Consider the following 8,226-nt stretch of genomic DNA (forward strand, 5'->3'; position numbering starts at 1 on the left):
ACTTTCCCCCATAGTAAGGGCGAGATTCCATTTTAAGCCTTTTTCTTTAAATTTCTGGATTGAAGACATTATGTAATCTCTTTGGTACAATCCCTGTTGTCTTCCCAGACCTTATGCAACTCTGTTCTTCCCTTCCTGGACTATAGAAGGCAAACAGCTTTGCAGCTCCTTTGGCGTTATAGGGAAGATTGGAATGAGTCGATGTGCTCGATTTGGCCGATAAAATATCGAGACGAATTTCGCATAAGGCACGAGTCCGAAATAGACGGTAATGCGAAGGAGATTATAAATTGTAAAGTTAACGCTACCCACACGAAAGTTATTCGTTTGTAGAATGCTCCAATGGAGAACGTTCGAAATGGTGACGCCATATTTGCCTTGTCTCTGTATTATTTACGACGGAAATGTTCCTGAAATGATGATTAAGTGATGATATTCGACATAAATATGTTTGTAGAGTGGGTATTATAATGGAACTGCATTAAAACCTTCCGGGTATTTGCTTCTCCCTACAATATGTCTTCTGTAGTCCATCATTCGAGACAACTTGGAGAATATGACTTCAGAACAGACGTCTTCCTTCAACTGCACTACATCACGATGGAAGAGTTTGTCAAAGAATGTTGTCTGTAAATCGAATAGCGCTTTGTTTTCTGATTATGTTATCGTGCAACTAGAGTCTGTTTACATGCATCCATTTATATCTGTATGCACGCATGTCATGCGCGTGCAAGATGTGTTTCCTTTTGTTTCGTAAATTCATTCCTCGCTGCTCTAAAGTCTTCGACGATGCAGATATATTAATAAACTAAACAGACATTCTAGCCAGTCCTACTGTCCTCTCTCTAGTTAAAACCAGTAAAACTGTGAAATCCTCCTCTCTAGTTGTCGCCGTCTGTTCCCCGTAATGGCAGCTGTTGTCTTAAAGAGTTGTCAGGAAATAATAGAAAAAATAACACGGCGGCTTCCAAAGTCTTTGATGCAATTATGGTGCTTATCTATTCTCAGAACCTGTTGGAAACGGCGTGTTTGATGGCCTCTTCGCTAGATAAGGTCTCCTCTTGGGTCCCGCCGGCACGAAAACAACTGATAAGGCGATAAGAACGCACGAAGCCATGAAGAGCAATTCCACTCGAGAGTTGTCGGGAAATAATAGAAAAAATAACACGGCGGCTTCCAAAGTCTTTGATGCAATGATGGTGCTTATCTATTCTCAGAACCTGTTGCAAACGGCGTGTTTCATGGCCTCTTCGCTAGATAAGGTCTCCTCTTGGGTCCCGCCGGCACGAAAACAACTGATAAGGCGATAAGAACGCACGAAGCCATGAAGAGCAATTCCACTCGAGAGTGGTCTATCGATGAATGTTTTATAAAAGACACCAACATTCAAAGTTCGCACAACGACGTGAAACAACGACGACAATAGCAACAACAAGTAAATTAGAGTGAATGATAATATTGGGCCAAACTTAAGACTCAAAAAGCAAACTAATGGTGAGAAAGGATAAATAGGTAACTATAAACTATTTAGGACTACGCATTCATATTAGAGATGGGATGAATCCAAATGGTTCCGAATTCGAAATCGTTACCAAGGAAAGTTCTTCGAATCTTACGGAACTCCAATCTTTCCAATCATTTCTTTAAAAAAAGGTCTAAACAACGAGGAAAAAACAACGTACAGCAAATTGTTTCGTCCCCCCCTGTCCACCAGGAAAAAACAACGTACAGCAAATTGTTTCGAATCAGCATATGATACCTTTGTTTAATGAAAAACAAATTAAATGATTTTTGAATTTCAGGATAAAATATAGCCATATTGTTCTCCTTAAAGTTAATTTCCCGTATTCACCAGTCCCACTTAGCCACTGGTTTAGTGACGTCTGGTTTAAGTTGATCACGTGAGAACTTCGTCCGCCAATCACGAGCAATCCTCCTCTCCAGTTGTTGCGGCCTGTTCGCCGTACAGGTGTCTTTGGATTGTCTCGCGGCATGGCTGAGTGGGTTAAGGCTCGTTGGTGGTAACAAAGGTCGTGCTGTAGACTGGGAGGTGGTGGGTTCGAATCCTACCACCGGCTGTGCTGTCTTAGGTTTTTCCTGGGTTTTCCGAAGACTTTCCAGACGAATGTCGGCACAGTTCCCCCAGAAGTCGGCCCAGGACGCATACTAATCCCCCACTCCTTCCTGCTGTCCTCTCTCCGTCTGTCCACATCTGTACGCCGCTCATAGCCACTGTTGCTTCGCGGCGCTAAAATGCAATAAAAAAAAATAATACTAAGAAACGGCGGCTTCCAAAGTGTTCAATGCAATGAGGGTGCTTATCTATTTTCAGAACCTGTTGCAAACGCTGTATTTCACGGCCTCTTGGCTAGATAAGGTCTGCTCTTGATGATTGATTGATTGATTGATTATGTGCCGGTCTGCTCTTGTATGCCGCCGGCACGAAAACGACTGATAAGGCGAGAAGAACGCACGGAGCCATCACGAAAGTGGTCTCGGCGTCGAATCTTGACAATGGACACCTACGTTCAAGCTGTGCACAATGGCATGAAAAAAAAAACCAGGACGAGAATAAGGACAAATAAATTAGGGTGAATGATAATATGGGGCCAAAGTTACGACTCAAAACAAAAGTAACAGCGAGAAAGGATAACTAGTTAACTAAACTATTTACCACTACCATTCATATACTATGGATCGATATCTTGTGCCCTCAGTATGTGATTACCTCTGCATTCCGATATATTTGCCTCAAAATTTCACTATTTTCTAATTCGCTATTTCACTATCCTCACCTATTTTCGCTGTAACGCAATTAAGAGCCAGAGGTTGCAAAACTAATCAGAAGTGGAACTGTTACAATTGCAGTTAATGGAACAGAAATGTAACTAATTCATCAGCGATGTTGAAGTCCGTATAGTTATTTCGGCGTGTCGGTACATTATACATACTACATAGCGATAATGCGTAATAGAGACAGTGAACGTTATGGCCGAGACAGGCACTCTGTAGCAGCAAGCTGATTTGAATCGATGCAACGAATACTTAAAGTGACTTCGACTACACTCTTGTCGATACCCGTCCGCCGGACCCGTCAGGGTGTCATACTACCTAGCGGGACGACGCTTTCATAGGAGACGCTCGGAGACGCTTTCATACGAACCAAATATACGGCAACCAAAGTAATATTGCCACGTATCTTCTTTGGGGCGACCACACGCAACAACAGGCAACGAGGCGTCGAACGACGGGCTGGGGCCTGTGACACGTCGCGCTACATTGCAAGCGATCCTTCTGGAAGCATCTGCTCCTTCGCTCGCATCAATCAAGGACGGGCCGACGAGCCTTGGAGAGGCTTCCCGAGCAGCACATTGTACTAAAAGTCGAGTGCAATAGGGGTGGACGGTACGTGTTTTATCAATGTTCGTTGTCTGTTCAATGTTTCAAGAGTCTGTTCAAGGTCTTCCACCCCTAGGTGGTTCAAGGCCAACCCCTATTGTATTCAACTTTTAGTACATTGAGTTGCCTGGGTTCTGTATTTCCTCCTCTCCACCGACGCGCGCTTTCTACAATGTTCGCCGCCGTGCATAAAAGTTTGTGAGCTCCCAGTCGGACCATTATTCTGTAGAGGACGATGGTCTTCCTCTACATGAGCCCCTACCGGCGATGATGGTATGCCACGGAGAGGCGCTGACGGTGGCCTATCTCCATGGCCGCGCCGGTGGAACTGAGGCAGATGCTCCAGGCGCGCGGCCATTTTCGTCGTTGTCCACGGCCCGCTACAATTCTTTTAATTAGTTCTGTCTAAGAGCTGCCGCTCTCGTGTTAGCCAGCTAAGCAGCTAGAATAAAGCGTTCGCCGATTATTCGCCGTCTCGCTCGTGTGTTTTCATCCGTGACAATATATTACTGCGTGTTGGGCTGAAGTAATGAGGTGCTCGCAACGATGTTCCACTATGAGGACCAGCTGCCGTGGCAAAGTAATTAGGGTGGCCGCTTTCAATGCCGAGACTGTGAGGTGAAACAGGTTCCAATCGCAGCACCTTCTCTGCTGTCTGATGTTTTCCCAAGGACGCATACCAACCATTCTGCCTCTCACTTCTTCCTGCTGTCCTCTCTCCATCTGTCCATGTCTGTACGCTTCTCATAGCCACAGTCACTTCGCGGCGCAAACGAGGAATTTTCTTTAAAAAATTCCTCCGCGCGAAACGGATAGAAAGCAGCGCTGGACAGCTGGCGATATACAAGCTGCACGCATAGCTTGGTCCGAATGCACGTGGAAACTGCAATACCGGGCACCAACATATATGAAGTGTGCAGTTTGAGGGATGCTAGCAGACGAGGACAGAAGAAACCACATAGGACTGGCGTAATATACAGACTTAACAGTACTGAGTACTCGAATACCCGAGGCACTCCTACCATCTACGGACGACATTTTTCGTGTGCGCTGTGTACTAGCGGATCTTCAAAGACTGATACCTCGCCATGAGGAAGGAGGAACGTATGATATATCGTACGCTCCAAATCGACATTATCAATGATGAAAATTGGCGAATGATAAATAAAAATCATTCACCCTGGTAAATGACAGAGTTACAAATCTCGCAACTTTCGAATCCTCTCTTCAAAAGCTAGGAAAGAAAAAAAACTCTTCTACTGAAAACACGAAGGGAGTTCCCTGCCGGTTCGCTGGATTTCTACCAAACTATGTTTATATTTTTGTAACCCGAAGAAGCGCAGTCTCGTGCACGAAAGTCATGTTTACCGTGCGTAAATAAATCAGTCATTCCGACCGTATAAATATCACTTTCTGATTTTCTCGCCACTGGCACCTTGAAATCGCCTATTTTTTCTGCCTTCGTATCGTCTATGTTCTACCGAAAAGTCATTTGAAAGTATTTTGAAGCATAACTTGATAACTTTGTTTAATAAAAAACAATTTAGGGGCAAGATATACATATATAATTCTTCTTAAGTGTAACTTATCTAACACGTTGTTGATCGACTATGGGAAATACATAAACTTCGCCTTCTGATCCTGAGACCGCGGATTCGAACCCGCCAACCGAGGCCGCCAGCAACTTGGTGGCAGAGTACATCTTGCTTAAACACCCGTCTTCTGCTAGGGACGTTAAATAAATTGCAGTTAAATTGCAGTTGCAAATGCATTTAAAGCACCTTGTAAAAGGAAAGAAGGTATTTCATTCCAATAAGATAACTGCTTGTACTGAATCGGTATGTGTGAAGGTGGGCGGCAACAGTGAGTAAACAAATGCATGTGAGAGTGACTTAAGGGGAGCATCGCATCCGTCGCGGTGGATTCCAGAACTGTATTGCCATTATATTCCTCGTTCATCACAGACAATGGCGCCGAAAATACGACGGGAATTGATGGAGTTCCTTCTCTACAATTTAATGTAATGAAATGGCAACAGCAGGTGACGGATACTGAGAGCATTCCTGAATACCCTTTCTGTAGACGTCACTTGGGCAAGGCGAATCGGTGAGCGTTCTTTGGCACAGACAAGGCCAATCAAGGAACGGCACAGACAGCTTAGTAGTAGACGGAGAGGTCCTACAGCCAACAGTTCTCTCGGATCCAAGGGAAGCCTATTTAATTCAATTCTAAGCCAAAATCCAGTTCTAATCCAACACAACCCAGTTCTAAGCCATCCAATTGGTCACTATTAGTTCCGCACACTTCACGGTTTGATTGCAGTCTGTCACCGAACGTAAAGAGCTTTGGGCTCTGCACGCATAGTAAATATTTCGGAGAGACTTCTCAGTTAATACTATGCACTAAACCAATGTGATTTGTTCAAAACTTGTCTTAGTTGTTTTGGAATGCGGAATAACGAGCGAATAGACATGAAAACCATGAGAAGTCGATGGTAGTCAGGACCGGCCGAAAGGGGAGCCAAACTGACTCCTGATGGGCAGGATGATATGCATCACCGTGCTTTTTCACTGCTTGCATGCCCAGTGTTGCCTGAATTATCTCAAACTATGGGCTCTATGGGGAGCTGTCGGAGCCTGGTCTGGCTGTTGAGGCGAGCGGACGCTCCATGGCTGCAGGGCAAAGGGTGAGTGATTTGCCGTAATGGTTAAACCTTTTCCCCGATGTGTTTGGTCTTGGCGCATTTTTGCCTAGCTGTGAGTTCGTTTTATGCGAACATGACCAGTGTATGCACTGCCCCATGTTTAGAGTTGATTTGCAGTGTCTTCTTGAATTTTTACCTGTACCTAGTACTTTTTCTGTGTTCCAAGCAAACCGGAACGAGCCCAAACACAGTGGTTAGGCCTAAGCGCTCCGATGGCTAGCTCCTCGCTCGTCCTTTTCCCTCCCGATGAGTAATATTTTGTACATGATCTCATACTTCTTCAACAGTGTCTTTCTTGTTGCCATGTTTATCTCCCTCTAGTATTTTGTTGCTCTGTCTCTCTCTTTCGTGCATATCGACATCAGTGGCGCCATCTGGTTGATTCCTCCTTGCAACTCGTTTGCCATAGGTCTGTCCCTGCAACCGTCGTGCTCAATGGTGCCCAGCCGCCCGCACCGGAGTGATTTCTTCGAGATGGCGTCGTTGATTTTCAAATAAATTATTTCTCTGTGTCTGGTCTCTCTCTATTTAGTTATTATTTTTCTACAACCCGAGTTTTACGAAAAGAATCTATGACAAGTGCTGCATTGAGTAACATTATGCACTATTAAAAATAAGCAATTTTCGAGTAATTTGAAAAGTAAAAAGTGCAATACTTATGGATTTTCTGTGCAGAACTTGAGTTCGATAATAGACCTCTCCTTGTTAGTAAACAAATGACGTCATAATGTTCGACACTGGCACCAATTTGATAGAGTTGAACTACGTTCAAAGATAGTGGCGAACAAGGTCGCGCACGAAAGCTACGGTCTTGAGGGGATTAGATGGTCTCTGAAAGGGAATGTACCTTCGGTCCTACTTTTCTTTCCATAAGAGGCAGCGAACATGTGCCCATTCGTGGAACCCAGCTCTCCCTTTCCAATCTGTTTCGGTTTCAGTCTGTCTACCAAAGTCATGATGACGTTTATCGGGTAGAGGTTTATTATTACTGATGTTGATTTTGCGTTGCATGCTAACTGGTGCTCGCAGACAACGCTCTGACGCAATTTTCAACAATATTCACGACGCGGCCAACGTACTTCACTGACCTCAAGATGCGCAGTGCTGAGGCATCCGAGAAAACTGAAACGCGAGCACAGGCATAAGCCAGAAGCATGCAATACGAAAGCGTTCAAGGGAGATGTATGAGTAGTAGATGTAGTAGCGGATGCCAGCAAAACACGTGAAGTCAGGCACAATTTCGCGAAGTGGAACAAAGACAATGGGGGAAAGAGGTGAATCAACTATAACTAAGGCTGTGGTTCTTGTGATTCATACAGGGCAGGTGGTTTCTTTCATTTCACAGTGATGCTCCACTTCTTTCCACAGTAATGCCTCCGTGTTCGTGTCGTGTCCTGCTCTTTCACTCAGGTGGATGTCAAGTCGAGGAAAAGCTGGCACTACCAAGTGAAAGAGGATGGCCCGAGCCATCAGACGAGTGCTCGGTCGTATTTATTGCATCTTACTCAAGGCCCGTTTTGCCGAACGTCTGGGAGGAGGCGCCCGCGGTTTACGCCGTGGCCGTACTAAAATTCCTGGTTTCTGAAGTGCTCCAGTAGGCGGGCAACGCGGCTTCCTGAAATGAGACGAGGGTCATCCCCCATCACCGCCTCGGGCTCGCCGTTCTCTGCTGGCAGTTCGTCGTTAACCTCTCCAGCGTCAACATATAAAGTCGTGGACAAGCTGGCAAGTCGAACAAAACGACCGATCCGAGTGTCGCTCATGCGCATTACTTGTACGGCGCGTAATTGCCAGATACGTTGACGGCTTCGAACAATGCGTATCCTCTTCGGGAAAATGTTGGATGTAACGACGTACTGAGTAAGGCATTTCTCACGCTTCAACGCGCGATGTCACACCCGCTCTTCACAACGCACTTTCTTTCGCTTTCTTGTCAGACTGCCAACATATAACTATAAATGCCACGCCTGGCAACCACCAGACACTTTCCATTGGTGACGGCAATACAACGTTGCGGCGAATCGCAGGAGGCCCATTTATCTCGTCAGCAAATACGTCATAGCCACGGAGGAGGGTGCTTGCGTTCCGTGTTGTGGAGGGCCACCGAGCAGAAGACGATTACA

The sequence above is a fragment of the Ornithodoros turicata genome, unplaced genomic scaffold (assembly GCF_037126465.1).
Source record: "Ornithodoros turicata isolate Travis unplaced genomic scaffold, ASM3712646v1 Chromosome117, whole genome shotgun sequence".
In the NCBI taxonomy this organism is placed as follows: Eukaryota; Metazoa; Arthropoda; class Arachnida; order Ixodida; family Argasidae; genus Ornithodoros; species Ornithodoros turicata.